This window comes from Schistocerca cancellata, chromosome 5, assembly GCF_023864275.1.
Source record: "Schistocerca cancellata isolate TAMUIC-IGC-003103 chromosome 5, iqSchCanc2.1, whole genome shotgun sequence".
Taxonomy (NCBI): domain Eukaryota; kingdom Metazoa; phylum Arthropoda; class Insecta; order Orthoptera; family Acrididae; genus Schistocerca; species Schistocerca cancellata.
Genome location: NC_064630.1, coordinates 699,704,076 through 699,721,794, shown reverse-complemented (window position 1 = coordinate 699,721,794; position 17,719 = coordinate 699,704,076). Strand labels below are relative to the sequence as shown.

The window sequence follows — 17,719 nt, the reverse complement described above, 5'->3', positions numbered from 1 at the left end:
CACTTCGTGCCGACCTCATACCGCAACTTCCAACTACTCGACAAAAAAAAAAAAGAAAAAATATACATTTATTGAATTAGTTCCCTTACATAAAAAATGAGTTACTTATTGATAATATTTTCTTTGAAACTATTATTAAGGGATTATAACTAACAATTTTAAAGCTGATGACTTCAAATGGAAATAAAATTGAAAAAGTAATTTAGATAACAATAACTTTTCTTGAAATATGGTAAAATTAAAATTAGTTCCGTATTTTAACACGTATTCTGTATAGAAGTGTACAAAACTATTTTACTGATGTCATTAAAACTATAAGGACTGTGAAATTACAATTTCGGACTTGTCTGTGTCGTATAGAAAATTTATGGAGTGCCCCGAATAATCCATTTCCTTTCATGTATCAACAAGAGTTACATGCAGCGAGAGATGACCTACCGACCAGTTACATTTCAGAGTGGCCGGCCGAAGTGGCCGTGCGGTTAAAGGCGCTGCAGTCTGGAACCGCAAGACCGCTACGGTCGCAGGTTCGAATCCTGCCTCGGGCATGGATGTTTGTGATGTCCTTAGGTTAGTTAGGTTTAACTAGTTCTAAGTTCTAGGGGACTAATGACCTCAGCAGTTGAGTCCCATAGTGCTCAGAGCCATTTGAACCATTTGAACCATTTCAGAGTGCAGGAGATAAACAATCTAAAATTCAGACAACATACAGAGAAAGCGATCCAGAAGCAACCCTTTTTACACTTTGGAGTATCCCTCATTATGTTGACTTGAAAGCCGGGATAATGGTCTATTTAGCATAATTTTTCTCTCTGTTATCTAATTATACTATTTTCTCTACCACTGCAACTTTATTTACGAAAGTATTTCTTTAGTAAAATCAATAGAAAAATGCTGCACATTACATAGGCGTCTTCAAAGATTTTGAATTTTCCCTCACAATCATCCCAGTATATGTAATCTTTAACAGTATTTGTTACTAACAGTAAGAAGTGTGGTTTACAGAAGCACAGTGAAATATAGAATAGTAATATCCCATTTAGACGTTGCCTCATTATCTAGAGTTCACAGCAGGTCTCTGGATTTTTGTGCAAAGTTCTTTATAAAATTCTGGTCAGACTAAACTGGTACAGCCTGTAAAATTAGTAACATTCCATATTAGTTATTCATTCGGATTCTGAAACACATTTGGATACTATAATTGAAAATTCCTGCTAGCATGACAGTTACCTGTCCTCACGATACATAGACCCTCCTTGTTCTATGATAATCATCAGTGGAGTCACATAGGAATTCAGTTAGCAACAGGTGGTAGCCAGCAGGTACGTGTAACTCAAGAAACATCTATTGTACAGGGTTATTACAAATGATTGAAGCGATTTCACAGCTCTACAATAACTTTATTATTTGAGATATTTTCACAATGCTTTGCACACACATACAAAAACTCAAAAAGTTTTTTTAGGCATTCAAAAATGTTCGATATGTGCCCCTTTAGTGATTCGGCAGACATCAAGCCGATAATCAAGTTCCTCCCACACTCGGCGCAGCATGTCCCCATCAATGAGTTCGAAAGCATCGTTGATGCGAGCTTGCAGTTCTGGCACGTTTCTTGGTAGAGGAGGGTTAAGCACTGAATCTTTCACATAACCCCACACAAAGAAATCGCATGGGGTTAAGTCGGGAGAGCGTGGAGGCCATGACATGAATTGCTGATCATGATCTCCACCACGGCCGATCCATCGGTTTTCCAATCTCCTGTTTAAGAAATGCCGAACATCATGATGGAAGTGCGGTGGAGCACCATCCTGTTGAAAGATGAAGTCGGCGCTGTCGGCTCCAGTTGTGGCATGAGCCAATTTTCCGCGGGCTACGCGTGAAACTTGCCTGCACGCGTTCAACCGTTTCTTCACTCACTGCAGGCCGACCCGTTGATTTCCCCTTACAGAGGCATCCAGAAGCTTTAAACTGCGCATACCATCGCCGAATGGAGTTAGCAGTTGGTAGATCTTTGTTGAACTTCGTCCTGAAGTGTCGTTGCACTGTTATGACTGACTGATGTGAGTGCATTTGAAGCACGACATACGCTTTCTCGGCTCCTGTCGCCATTTTGTCTCACTGCGCTCTGGAGCGATCTGACGGCAGAAACCTGAAGTGCGGCCTCAGCCGAACAAAACTTTATGATTTTTTTTTCCTTTATTGTAATTTTAAACACCTATACAGGTGGGCTGGCAGCAGCATAGTACGCTGCTCTTCAGCCTTAAGTGGAACAATAAACATGACAGAGAGGTGATATAAACAATACAAAAAACGGCGGGCAAAAAATGGAGATGCAAAAAAACAAGAAACAAGAAGCCGTTCACGTTGGACGAAAAAAACACGAACACTTGGAGACACGGCGCACAAAACACGGAGAACGGCGACGGCATATGTGAACAGTTGAGTTGGAACTGCACGAAACACAAAACGATGCACACACACTAAACACTGATGGCGATGATGTCCGGCGCGCTAATGTTCACTGAGCGTGTACGAGTCCGGGGACCTGTCAAGAGAGGAGGTGGAGGAGGAGGAAGGGGAAATGGGAGAGGGGAGAGCAGAGATGCCATGGGCAAAGGAGAGAGGGGGAGGGAGGAAGGGGGAGGGGAAGCCCGGGGGAGAGGGTAGGAGGGAGGGGGGAAAGGAAAGAGAAGGGAAGGGAAAGGGGGGAGGGAGGGTGCCTAAAGGAAAGGACACAGGAGGTGGGGGAGAGGATCAAAGTTGATAGGAGGGGTAGATGCAGGAGAGGAGGACATCATCAGGGAGGGGGAGCTGGCGGAAGCCACCTTGGGAGAGGGTAAGGAGGGTTGAGAGATGGAGACCGGGTGGGACATGGGAATACAGGCGCGGCAGCGGGCGGGGGTGGGTGAGGATCGGGGAGACGAGCGGGTGAGGAGGGTCGAGTTTACGGGAGGTGTACAGGATCTGTATCCTTTCAAGGAAAAGGAGGAGGTGGGGGAAGGGGATGAGATCATACGGATCCGCATGGGGGAGGGGAGACGGATGCGATAGGCGAGGCGGAGAGCATGGCGTTCAAGGATTTGGAGACATTTATAAAAGGGAGGGGGGGCGGAGATCCAAGCCGGATGGGCATAACAAAGGATAGGGCCGATGAGGGATTTATAGGTGTGGAGGATGGTGGAGGGGTCCAGACCCTACGTACGGCCGGAGAGGAGCTTGAGGAGACTGAGTCGGGAGCGTGCCTTGGCTTGGACAAAACTTTATGAGTTTTCCTACGTATCTGTAGTGTGTCGTGACCATATGTCAATGAATGGAGCTACAGTGAATTTATGAAATCGCTTCAATCATTTGTAATAGCCCTGTACATTATTTCTAAGTAATGGTTTCCCTGTTAATTTAGCTTTGTTAAACTTGAGTAAGAATAAATATTTTATATCATATCAACAACTGAGCTACGATTTAGTATCACACAGCAGAGTCACGCCCCGATTTTCAGTTGGCGCGTGGGCTGTAGGTAAGTTCCAGCCACGCCAGAGGGTGCACAGAGCGCACAAAGCCACAAAGTAGCTAACCACAGCGGCACCACGCATTTACCTGCGGCCAAGAGCACCAGCACGAAGCAGCGTAGTGCGCGACAGACACAAGTGAAAGTCAGCACCGAAGCTGTGGGTGGCACCTAACGCACAACACTCCAGCATTGGATGCGTGGTTGACACGCTGTCTGATTTTGTCTTTGTCCAGGAGTGATTGGTTCCTGTGCCCGTCCTCGAGCAGTACCACCTGGTCTTGTGGCATGCGCCTGCAGGGAAGAGTCGCAGTAAGCAAGCTGACAACACAGTCGAGCAGCCCCATGTCCAAGGAATCGGTCCAGTCAGAGTTGTCTTTCGATCCAGCAACTGGTCGCAACAGTGCAACAGTGGAGCTGTGTAGTCTGGGGGCGCCCTATTCGTGAGACGAGTGTCTTTTGGCTGCTGTCAACATATGGGACCGGACCCTTATGTACGGAGGACGGTTTACTGGCATAGACCTTGGATAACGAAAACTGTGCGTGACGTCATTATACTGAAATCTACATCTAACTCACGTGACTCGTGGACGAAGGCTTCAGGAAGCCGTGTGATTCCATATGTGGTCTACATATTTTGGGAAGCGACCTCTGGAATACAGTTCAGTTTACTTTAATGGTAGTATTTTCAGTTACAGTTTCTTTATTACAATGGTGAAATTTTTTGTTGCGTTTGGTGGCACCGAAAGATACGTAAGAGGAACCAGCCTTTCGTTCTTTTAATAACACAAAAAGATTTAGGAATACATTTTTTTGAGATTAAGTCAATAGATAAACACTATAAAGTAAATGATGTTAGTATCACCAAGCAGATGCCAATGGTCTTCCATTTGAGGTTGTTTACTTGTGTCTAAATATTACGAACCGAATGATAAAGATCATTATGGTTTATACCTGCGTTGTAAAAATGTGTACAGAAATTTATAAAATATTAACTGCAAGGCATTTCTCTCTCCAGTTCAGTTTCATAACTTGGTTTTATGTAGTTTACTCAAAAATGAAGTACAAACGGATATTTGGACCCTCGTTTTTAAAAGCGAGAATTTTAAAGCAAACGACCAAAAAATGCTACACATTTTTCGCCTGAATGCTTTGACGCTGAGGCCTTTGGAATCGTAAGGAAACTGAAGGTAGATCTCGTCTACTTCAGAAAATAATGTATAAGATGGATTTTAGTTGTGCTTTTATTGATGTGACTGTAAAGAAAGTCATGCACTAGTTTCAGTCGCTTAAACATATAACTTCATTCCATCTGTACTGACTTAAACATGGTAAAACATAAACAAGTACTTTGTATAAAAACAGACCTTTTGAGTAATTTTTTTGTATGTAAAAGCATAACGAAACGTTTCACACGTATTGTTCAGGAATCATCCAATACACATATGGACGTGGTGAACTGAAAGACTGACAGTAAAACAAAACAAGTATTCACTAACTAACTGTAATTATGTCCCTTACAAACAAAATTTCAATATGTTTCATCAGAAACTACAGAGAAATTAGTATAAAATGACACTACAATTAGATGAGTTGTTAAAATAAAAGCTTGATTTTGTAAACAAAATAGGAAAACTGTAAATGCACATCTCCACTTTGCATAGCATATAACGACAGGAACTTGGCTTTCTGTGCCGAGTCAGGTGACTTTGATGTAGGTTTCATAAGTCAACATTGCAGAAGTAGAGTCATGCACGATCTATGTTATCTATGGTCTATTGTTCCTGGAGTGTGTCAGAGACAATGCGGAATATGGCGGAATGGAGGAGCAACCGAGTAGCGCGCGCGCGCGTGTGTGTGTGTGTGTGTGTGTGTGTGTGTGTGTGTGTTTTTGCATACAGGGGCCAGAAGAATTCTTGTGAATCCTGCCCGCTATACGTCCAACTGGGCACTAGTGTATGTGGGCATTAGTTCTATGCAAAGATGACCATGCCCTTGTACTGTTATTAAATGATTTTGTGTGTGGTTACTAGGGCAGGTTATGAGTGTATGGGATAATATTGTTTCAGGGAGATTGTGCAGCAGCACATTTGTGATTTTGGGATATATATGCATCTGAGAGCAAATATTGTTTTGGCATAAATTAGTGTATACTGTTCCTTTGCTCATTTCATTGGCCATTTTTAGGTAGTTGAAAGTACAATGGTCTAGGGGTAACGTCAGCAGTAGGGCAAAGTTCGTTCTTGCACATTTTGGATATCAAATTGATATGCCAATTAATTAAATTGTGAGAGCTGATTGATTTATGACCTTATCATATTATTCTACTAAGTGGTTTCTCATGTAAAACCCACCCCTGCTCAACCTAGGGGTCCGTTAATCTATTGTTATGTTAATTTATAGCTGGAGGTTGATTCATCACCCCCTGGGGATCACCTGTACATCTGAGAAAAACCACACCCTCCTCTTCCCCCTTCTTCTCCCCAAATCCACTCGCAAAAGGGACACTTGTTTAGTTGTGAGCCACTTGACCCCTCCTGACCATCCTCTCCCCTACTTCCCCACCCCCACCCAACCTGGAAATTGTCCCTGCTGAGCTGCTGGAGAGGAAAGATCTCATTACACAACTTGAAATAAGTGTCAAAAATAATATACTATTCAATTCAATTTGCATATTCTTTATTTGATCAATTTGCTGGATACAGGACCGTTTCCCTTCTCTCCTCCACTTTCCATGATGTAATAACTGTTAAGTACCTCCGAATTAAGAATGGAAGTCAGCGTCAACGTCCTTTGATATATGATGCTCGAGAAACTATCTCTGCTCTCTCTCTCTCTCTCTCTTTCTCTACTTCCCACTGCAACATCTGTGCCTGAAAACTGTGGACCAAGGTATCATGCCTACCCACCCAAGTGACTTCTCTTTGTTCTTGCAGCCCCGAAAAAAGTATCACATGGCGGCATTCCTTTGATTGAGGAATTCCAGATCCACTTTCTCTGTCTCTCTCAACTGGCTTACTTCCTATTTGTATGTGAATTAGCACATCCAAACAAGCAGATAGAAGTTTTCATACCTCCTGAGAATACAGCGTTCCTATTGGTTAATGCTGAGGACAAAGGAAGAGCTGGCAGAACTGTGATACCAAAAAAGATGGGAAATAGTCCATTCGCACTACCCTATCAAATTAATTGTTCGACAATTTACTGAAATCAAAATACATCACTTAAAATCCCGCCTTACTATGATTCTTCTTTGTAATAAAACTTATTTTCGACGTTTGAGAATCACATGCAAACATTCTGCAAAGCAAGTAAATAAATCTCACCACAAACAGATCATAGCGTTTAATATATTCAAGGTATCTGCTGACATTTGGCAACACAAGCATCCTCCCGCAGCACAAATTTTCCATCTTACACTAAACAGATCTGGTGAAAAAAACGTCCAGTCACACACACATTCTTGATCGCAGGCCATCATCCAGCTACTGGGTAGTCACTCTTGCACCGACTGGGAGAGACTTACACCCATGCTGGCTACACTGGCCACTGTACTTCTGCCTCCACACACTGCCCGCACTGGATGCTCAGAGGTTGGAAAGATTGTCACTATGGCCGCCAAGCAATCAACCAATCACTTTATGTGGGGAGGAATGATCGTCCAGTGTTAATATCATATTGAATCTTCTCACGCAGCATAGATGTCCTCTTCTATTGCCGTTCAGACAGCATACTGGTTACTTTGCTTTTCAGCCATGCCGTCGGTTGTGACCGAGCGGTTCTAGGCGTTTCAGTCTGGAACCGCGCGACCGCTATGGTCGCAGGTTCGAATCCTGCCTCGAGCACGGATGTGTGTGATGTCCTTTGGTTAGTTAGGTTTTAAGTAGATGACCTCAGATGTTAAGTCCCATAGTGCTCAGAGCCATTTGAAACATTTTCAGCCATCCAGAGTGCGACTCCTCCAGGACTTTCCTGCATGGCTATGGGCGAGAGCCGAAGGAGCAGCCTTCGTTAATAACCGTTTGTCACAGACTGAGCAACGGCTTCTGGACGACAGAAGCCTTGTACTCACTCCTTCTGCTGGCCGCAACCGCAGACGCAGCAAATGTGGCTTGTATGTATAGATTTAACTGCAGTTCGACTCCTGACATAGACTCCCCACAGTTGAAAAAATCCACTTTTACCCAATGCATGACAGGGATGTTGTTGCCGATACACCGCAAATTTCTCACATGATGTGTAGATTTCTGAATTTTTTGTGAGCGATTTTCGAAGACAGGAGAAATCGGATCGTAGAAGCATTTTTACGTCGATAAAGTGTCGTTACTTGTTGTGAAAATCCTGTACAACAGTATGACATAGGCTATATCTCGTCTAAGTATTTTCTTATCAAATAGAAAAATCTGTTCTTATCAGCTTAATATCTGTTACATCCTGCATCACAGGACTAGAATATTAAAATCATTTTTGCCTAATAGCAGACTGTTAAAAGCATCTTCTATCTCTGTCAAAACAAGCCTCCTCATTTCGAAGTCTCTTAAAGTTGCCGGATGCCTCATCACCTACGAAATTTCTTATGGTAACAGCACAGAGAAGTTGTAAATATCACTTTAATGCTATGTATCACCTAATAAATTGGTTAATATCATAGAGTAAATATCTCTGGAGTGAGCATTGCGTTCTGCGCATGTTGTCAACATTAAACCAGGATTGTCACGTGATCTCGGGACTTCGCTGTGCGTGTGTGCTTTCTGCAGCGTTTGAAGTTTATAATACCAAGAGTTTTTGTTGTGTTTCACCGTTTGTTGATAGTGTAATAGCGATGGTGAATTACTGTTGTTTCTACGGATGCAAAGAAAAATATGTGAAATGAGGGATAGTAACTTTTCATGGGTACATTCCATATAGCTCTAATTATAGTTTTCATTTTAGTAAGAGACACTGTATACGTTTAAAAATTTCGAGACGCATTATAATTAAGACTTGATTCTGTATACCTATTTTTCTACGATTTTATGACTATATAATAGATATTACGGCTAGTACAAAAGCTTACAAACAATCGCTTCCTCTCCTAAATTTGCTAGTGGAACAGGAAAGGGAATGGTTAGTTGTTTCAGTAAATACTATCCTCCATGCATTTATCAGTGACTTGTCAATTATGTATATAGATTACTCAGTCTACTATTTATTTAATGAACTGGGAGCAAGTACTTAAAATGCGTTAAATAAATACCTCAAAGTGCCACCAGTAAGAAAAATTGTGCTTTAGGTCGCAAAAACGAGAAAATAAATACGCAGAAATACAAGAAAAAAGGACGAATTAGTAGGGATATAATCGCTAATGTGTGGTAAATTCGTGCGAAAGTACTAACGTACTGTCAAGTCGTTTTGCAGGACTATCACTGCAAAAATGTACTTCAGGCTCTGTAATACTATAAAGTGCGGTATCATACTAAAAACTACCAAAAATGTAGTGCATCTGAACTATGACACCTATCGCAAAGAAGCTGAATGTAATATCACTTGCCCTTAAAAGTTACGTAGCTGGTTTATTCCCGGTATCAAATGGATACTGTTAAAATGTCTGCGCAACATATATAAATAATCCACGACACGTACGAAAAGAATCCGTCTGTACTAGGGATGTAGTGACATTCTAAATATACAGGGCGCTATACGAACAAGCACACGACGTCCCGAGATCGCGTGACCAGGCCGGCTATGTATGTTGACAACACAAAATCTGTTCTGCGCATGTGAGTGCTCACTCCAGAGATATTTACTCTATGGTTAATATAGCTGATTTTATTACGATGGCCGACTCTCCCTATGTAGGTTGGAGACTGAAATTTCATTAAAAGATCTTGTCACAATAAAAAAACTCGTGTTTATCACTGTAACTCGCGAATCGTATCCGTGGTACTCTCGGCCTCGTTTACACCTGCCCAGTAGCACATCACTGATATGAAACTCATTGGTTAATTAATTAAATTGATCGTGAGAGCCCCTTTCCTTGGTAACTTTATTCCTGCTGTCTGATTACACTCACCAAACAACTCAAATGGGAATCCCGGGAGGAAAGGCTATGTTCTTTTCGAGGAACACTATTGAGAACCGGCATTTGAAGCTGATTCCAGAAAGAGTATACTGCCGCCAAAATACATTTTGCACAATTACCGCAAAGGTAAGGTGTGAGAAATTGGCACTCAGGCATACAGGCAATCCGCTTCTCCCTCGCTCTATTTGTGAGTGGAATAGCAAAGGAAATGCTAGTAGTGGTGCATGGTACCCTCCGCCTAGGATGGCTTGCGAAGTATGCCTACAGACGCAGATGTAAATTTATTCTGCCTATTAAGATGTGAGCCCATCCATTTATAGTCACACAAAACTTACAGAAGAATTTTGTCTCTTATTTATCGAGAAAACAAAAGCTGGAACTTCTGCTGCTGATTGTTTCTCGGTAAAAATCGTCATATAAGTTCATAACTTTCTCATTGCAGTCACTTCATGAGACATATGTGCGAGGCTGTGATATATTTGCTGACAAACCTTAGAAACAGCGGTACAGAGCTCACCTGTGTACTTCCCTTTCGTCGGACTATCAGTTACCTACGATATCCTCATGTATCCTCCAGTCTTCGATATATAGCATTTGAATCCATGTGATTTTGGCGAGTAAAGGATTACCCCTGCCAAGTCACAGACCACTGCTGATTCTCTCGAAATCCCATCACCTTCCATTAGTAAGAAGACTGTCTAGTCCTGCACTCACCTCTGACTAGGTGCTGCTATCACAACGACAGAAGTTGCACAGTAAAACCCAGGTGAGGTTCACAAGCATGCAGAGTACATGTGGACTTTACAAAGGAACTCAAAAGCATAAAACCCACAATTAATTGATATCAAATGATTATCTATAAATGTCACCCTGTACAGGTCCTAATCTCCTTTAATGTATTCCTTTGATTCCTATGCTAGAAGTATGACATTGCAATTTTGTTTGATAGAGTCTTTGTTAACAGCATAGTCTCTCTCTCTCTCTCTCTCTCTCTTCTCCTCGTTATTTTTATAGCATCCAACAGAATAAAACCACGAACTATAGAAACTTTGCCAACGTCACCTGGTAGAAAACTCCACAAGATTTTATCGCGTACTCTCTTCCGATATATCGAAATCAAATACCGTCTGTCTGTTGGCATCGAGAATACGAGGTTATCCCGTTAAATATACATGTACTGGACCAATGGAGCAGGTGGCTAGTGATCGAAATCACTACCAAGGACCTGTTTAAATTTTTCTCGCCTGTACTGAAGGCAGTACTACCCTGTCTCACACCACTTAATCCCACTGACATGGTCAGGTATAGTGCTACACTATTCTGTCTGTCTAATGCACTATACCATCCCCCCCCCCCCCCCCTTGAAACCTGTTAGGTTCACCTTCTTCTCATTTGTTGCTTTGGACTGGAAGATCATATGCGTTCTCTACAGTCCTCCAGCAATCATTTCTGATCCAGACTTTCGTGGTCCATTCTCCCTCTCTCAAGCCCATCGCTTACGTTCCCTGTTATAACACCCATACATATCTTCCGTGGCCATCCCCGGCCACTTCTGCCTTCCATGGATTCTGTGAACGCTACTAAGGCAGTCTTTTCTATTCCATTCTAATTAGTTGTCCAACCCATATCAAACTTCTTTTCTTCACTTTAGGACAATATCAGCATGTGAATATCGATTTTGCAGTTCCTGGTTTTAGAATATCCTCGCTTCCCCTGACGGACCGTCCCACTTCAGGCATAATATTTTCCTTAATGTCTTTGTCTTTTTCATCTGTTTTCCTTAATGTAAATGTTTCAGAGCCATATAGAGCTACCGGGAGAGTTAAATTCTGGTAGAGTCTGATTTTAAAACTTCTCAAAACTGCTCTACTCCACAAGAATTCCCCTAAGCCAAAATATGATCGATTTGCCGCTGCGATTCTAGCCTTAATCTCAATCTCTATTCTATTCCGCTCGCTAAAAATGCTCTCCCAAATATTTAAATGTACCTATTCTCTTACAAGTTAATTCATCATCTATCAATGGAGTCTGATCATTGGGTGCCTCAGTTTTCTTCTCGTTAATGTGTAACCCAGTTTTCCTCGTAAATATTTGTCATGAGCTGCATTCCTCTTTGCTACCACTTATTAGAACAACATCGTCCGCATATGGAAGCCGATTGATTGTGGTATTCGCCAGTTTTATTCCAGCGTCGATTAATTTTTGGAGTTCTCTGTCTACCTTCCCCAAAATTAATTTAAATAGTATTGATGACAATGCGTCTCCTTCGCTAAGATCAGTTCTAACATTCTCATACTGATCTTTGTTCTGCTATAGGTTTCATTTAAACATAGCTTTACTGTATTCACTAACTTTTGGATATTGAAATTCTTTCAATAATTACATTGGTGTTTGATTGACGATATATTCCCAACCTTTCTCAGTTTCCTATGCGAGCGTACAAATATGGTCTATAGTTGAGCTATTCCTTCTGAAACCACTTTGATAGTCCCCCATAAATCCTTCTGCAATTACGATCTTTCTCTTAAATATACATTGTCACAGAATTTCGTAGCCTCCATTAAGGAGACGACTGAGTTGAACGAAGAATGAAAAGCATCACGTCAGGTCAGATGTGCTGTATCATCAGTCATGGATGGAGAAAGAACATAGTTTTCCTCAAAAGGAACCTAAACGCTAAATCGTATATGAGGAACTTAAATGAGACCGAACACGAAAGGAATTCAAAGTGGTGATCGACAAATTATATCTGGATGAGGAGGTGATGGAGAAACACTGCTTACAATCAGTAAAAATCATGCGAGCAAGCATTCAACATGTCGATGGACAGCGACAAGATACTAACGAATGTTACAGATCTATGGCTACCATTTTACGGTAACGTTTCAGTTCGAAATTCCCTCATATTCCCTCACCTACCCGTTTTATTGCCTGGTGCGGGTGAGTGCAGTGACAAAAATCTTCCACTATTCACCCTTCAGTGCTGCCCTACCCCTAGCTGAAACTGATTAAACATTTACACGCTTGCGTGGAAGAGGGCGTATATCTCTCTGTTTCCATAACCTGCAAATACATGAGGCTAACGAGAGGTACCATACTGCAAAGCAAACGAATGAAGGCGCAAAACCTCTTGAGAGGCACTTTCACACGTAACGTTGCTGCTTATTTACAGCTCGACTGTCTACTACGACGACAATCACACACTCCCTTTTTATACCTGTCCTTACACTATGAGCTCCCTAAGTAGATTCCATATTTTCAAATTAAAAACTGTGTCAAGAGTTTATCTTGAGACTTGCAGTTCAGCGTTTTTTTAGTAAGAGGTAAAGTTTTCATTTTCATTATTTGATTACATTCGTCCTGATTACTTGAAAGTACCTCATATTTGTGATACTCTGAAGGAAATTCGTCGTCTCGGACGCCTGCGCGGACCAAATGGTAGAACTGTATTTTAGAGGTAAGTCAAGCATCATGTGTGATATTGAAATATGCGGCGTCGTAAGCTACAACTACGCGTATAGTGTAGCACACTTTTGCGACTAAAATCAACAATGTCGCGGAACAGTCAGAACAATTGCAATTTGTCTGCTAAGAAACTGATCTGAAGCGAAGGAGTAAGTACACAAGTGTTGTGTTCTGTAACTGATTTATTGATGTAGTAATCTGGCGCCCTAGAACGTTCCAATATGTTGCGTCTTATTTGTCGGCAATGCACTTCACCGAATGTGCTCGCACTCGCTCATAGTCGGTCCGAACCAAGTGACGACATGGAGCTTGTGAACTGTGCAGCCAGAGTAATCAGTAAATAACTGGATAATATTCAAATACGCAAATAATTGTGGTTGACATGTATTTGCGCGCATGTACCCAGAGCCTTGCATATACCCGTAATAACAGCTTACCACCCCGAACACCGAACAGCAAATGGTCGAACAATTAAATATGACTTAGTTCCCGAGCGCCGTACCCCAATATACGGCAGGCATGTTTGCTCAGCGTCGGTCGTCATTTGAACTTGTGGACTAACAACGTTACCACCAGACCTGGATTTCCTATGGTGAGGAACTGTATACGCCATCATTGTTTTGTTATTATTACACACGTTACAGGCTTTTATCAGACCACGCGAAGCATTCATGACTGCTTGTTCTTCCTGTTCTTCCAGTACTCTTTCATTCGTTCGCTAAAGGCACTTTTCCTTTCTTCTGTCCACTTTGGTCTTTGCGCTTTAGTTGCTGCCTTCTCAGGCGTTACATCCAATTTGTGTATTTTGTGTCTGTAGACGCTTTTGTCTGTAATGTCAGCTGAATCTCTCTGTGCTTTTTCCAGATCAATTTTTGCTTGTGCCATCCAAGGTGTAGTGCCTTTGAGCCTCTATATGTATCAGAATATTCTGTGTGGGAGTCTACTTACGTGGCTGTAAAATTTTAGTCACCTTTTTCTGATGTGCATTGCGATGTTGGACAACTTCTCTGTGGTGCCTCTGGAGTCAAGGCAGTATCCTTCGTCTGTGAGGCTTGATCCAATAATTTTCCTGATAATTTTTCTTTCCTCTGAGAGGATCTTTTCTAGGTCGTCCTTGGTGTGCAGCGTCAGTGTCCCGCAGGCGTATAGCATTCCAAGATTTGATTACAGTATTGTAGTGACGAATTTTGGTGGAGATGGACAGACACTTTTTGTTGTAGATACCCTGGGTTTTGTATAAGGCTCTCTTCATCTTCAGTAACCTGGCGTTCTGCGTGATTTTCTCTTTTCCTATCGGTTCGAGCACTTCCTCTAGGTATTTGAAATGTGTTACTCTGTTGATCTTGCCCTATTTTGTGTTTAAATTCAGTATGTTGAATTTCGTGCAGAAGAACTCTGTTTTTGGAAGGAGATCTGTAGCCCTACTTTTTCTGCCTGATTGCTGTGGTTTCGTTGTCTGCAAGTAGTGCCAGGTCGCCTGCGAAGGCAAAACAGCAAACTTCCAGTTCAGCCTTGGGTTGTCCTAGTCGCACTGGCTTGTAATTTATGCTCTTTCTCCCATCCCTTAATGACTTTGTCAAACACCAGGCTGAATAGGAGTGGTGAGAGACCATCACCTTGACGCACGCCTGTCCTAATCTCAAATGGTTCAGAGATTTACGGCCTAAATTTAATTTTTGATGTCGTGTTTGTCAGTGTCTGTTCAATAAATCGCAATCTCTTATTGTCCAAACCTTGTTCGCATAGGTCAACGATCTCTTAAAGTCAACGAAAGTGGACTGGCATGTTTCTGCGTGGCTTTCATTTTCAACGTAATCTTCAAGTTGAAGATTTGTTCTGCGCAGGAGCGACAAGGTCGGGAGCCCGCCTGGTACTCGCCAATCTTGTTTTTCAGCTGGTCCTGTGTCCTTTAGAATAGGCATGCTAAAAGTATCTCGTATGTGACTTGTGTTAGGGAAATGGTTCAAATGGTTCAAATGGCTCTGAGCACTATGCGACTTAACTTCTGAGGTCATCAGTCGCCTAGAACTGAGAACTAATTAAACCTAACTAACCTTAGGACATCACACACATCTATGCCCGAGGTAGGATTCGAACCTGCGTAGGGAAATGCCCCTATAATTGTTGACGTCTGTGCAGTCGCCTTTTTTATGTAAATGTGCGCATTTCCAGCCATCTAGCAGCTTTTTCTGTTGGCTGTGATAATCAGTGTGAGTTTTGAAAGTGAGTTTTGTCCGAGGTTTTTCAGTAGTTCGGCCATTATACCGTTCTCTCGCTTTTGAGTTTGAGGATGAGTCTGTGGACCTTCTCTTGTGTCGGGGGTAGTGAGTCTGTGTGCTTCTCTGACGGTTCTTCCTCTAGGTATCTCTCTATGGGTTCTGGGCAATTCAGAAGTTCTGAGAAATACTGTGCTGCACCTTGCAGTTATTCTTGTTTGTCAGCGCCAATTCGCCATTACTTTTTCTGAAGCAGAGATTCAGTGGTGCGTATGCTCGAATTTACGCTGCAAACGTCCTGTAGAAATCTCTGGTGCTATGGTTACAGAAGTTGTCCTCTATGCAATTCAACTGTTCTCTCGTGAATTTTCTCTTGCCTTGTCTGATAATTTTTGCGGTTGTTTCTTGTGATTCGATAAAAGCCTGTAAATTTCCAGGGGAGTTTTTGCTATTGTATTTCTGGTAGGGAACTTTCCTAGTGACGAGTGCATTCTCCACGAATAGTGTTTCGTGTTCTACTTCAGAGGAGTGAGGGCTTGTGCTTTTTCTGTGATTTTTCGGTGGAAAATTTGCCAGTCATTCATACGCTACTAGCCATTAAATTTGCTACACCATGAAGATGACGTGCTACAGACGTGAAATTTAACCGACAGGAAGGAGATGCTGTGATATGCAAATAATTAGCTTTTCAGAACATTCACACAAGGTTGGCATCGGTAGCGACACCTACAACGTGCTGACATGAGGAAAGTTTCCAACCGATTTCTCATACACAAACAGCAGTTGACCAGCGTTGCCTGGTGGAACGTTGTTGTGATGCCTCGTGTAAGGAGGAGAAATGCGTACCATCACGTTTCCGACTTTGATAAAGGTCGGATTGTAGCCTATCGCTATTGCGGTTTATCGTATCGCGACATTGCTGCTAGCGTTGGTCGAGATCCAATGACTGTTAGCAGAATATGGAATCGGTGGGTTCAGGAGGGTAATACGGAACGCCGTGCTGGACCCCAACGGCCTCGTATCACTAGCAGTCCAGATGACAGGTATCGTATCCTCATTGCTGTAACGAACGGATCGTGCAGCCACGTCTCGATTCCTGAGTCAGCAGATGGAGACGTTTGCAAGACAACAACCATCTGCATGAACAGTTCGACGACGTTTGCAGCAGCATGGACTATCAGCTCGGAGACCATGGCTGCGGTTACCCTCGACGCTTCATCACAGACAGGAGAGCCTGCGATGGTGTACTCAACGACGAACCTGGGTGCACGAATGGCAGAACGTCATTTTTTTTGGATGAATCCAGGTTCTGTTTACAGCCTCATGATGGTCGCATCCGTGTTTGGCGACATCGCGGTGAACGTACATTGGAAACGTGTATTCGTCATCGCCATACTGACGTGTCACCCAGCGTAATGGTATGGGGTGCCATTGGCATTAGTTACACGTCTCGGTCACCTCTTGTTCGAATTGACGGCACTTTGAACAGTAGACGTTACATTTCAGATGTGTTACGACCCGTGGCTCTACCCTTCATTCGATCCCTGCGAAACCCTACATTTGTGCAGGATAATGCACGACCACATGTTGTACGGGCCTTTCTGGATACAGAAACTGTTCGACTGCTGCCCTGGCCAGCACATTCTCCAGATCTTTCAGCAATTGGAAACGTCTGGTCAATGGTGGCCGAGCTACTGGCTCGTCACAATACGCCAGTCACTACTCTTGATGAACTGTGGTATCGTGTTGAAGCTGAATGGGCAGCTGTACCTGTGCACGCCATCCAAGCTCTGTTTGACTCAATGCCCAGGCGTCTCATGGCCGTTATTACGGCCAGAGGTGGTTGTTCTGGGTACTGATTTCTCAGGAACTATGCACCCAATTTGCGTGAAAAAGTAATCACATGTTAGTTCTACTATGATATGTTTGTCTAATGAATACCCGTTAATCATCTGCATTTCTTCTTGGTGTGGCAATTTTAATGGCCAGTGGTGTATGTTCTTTTTCCCAGGCTTCTTTCACTCCAGATTTTACGATCTTCTTTGTGTCAAATTTTGGTAAGGGGGTTCCTTACTGAAAGTTCTCTTTGGGATGAATTTGACTTTGACACGTGTGAGTTAATGATAAGAGATGATTCTGGCTCCCCTGTGTACCTGCACGTTTTGGTTCTCTTTCTAACTGCTCGATTGATGAGCGCCAGGTTTTCTGTTTTCTGGGATCTTTTCTGAGGGATGTTGACATGAGGTTAAGATTGTTCTGTTGGCAGAGTTGTGTGAGCCTTGTGCCATTTTCGTTAGTAAATTTATGCACTGGATAATTTGCGACTGTTTTCCTGTGTCGTTTGTCTCTGTTGAACTGTGCATTACAGTCGCTCATGTGTAGTTTGACGTCATCTCTGGGGACTTTGGATATCGCTTTCTCAAGGGTCGACCACAATTTTTCTGCGGCCTGTGATTCATTTTTGTTACTCTG

The 17,719-nt window shown here is 42.6% G+C and overlaps 1 pseudogene; it reads left to right on the top strand.

The window, feature by feature from the left end:
- The first annotated feature begins 7,872 nt into the window (after positions 1–7,872).
- Positions 7,873–7,993, top strand: LOC126189804 (U2 spliceosomal RNA; annotated as a pseudogene).
- Positions 7,994–17,719: the final 9,726 nt, after the last annotated feature.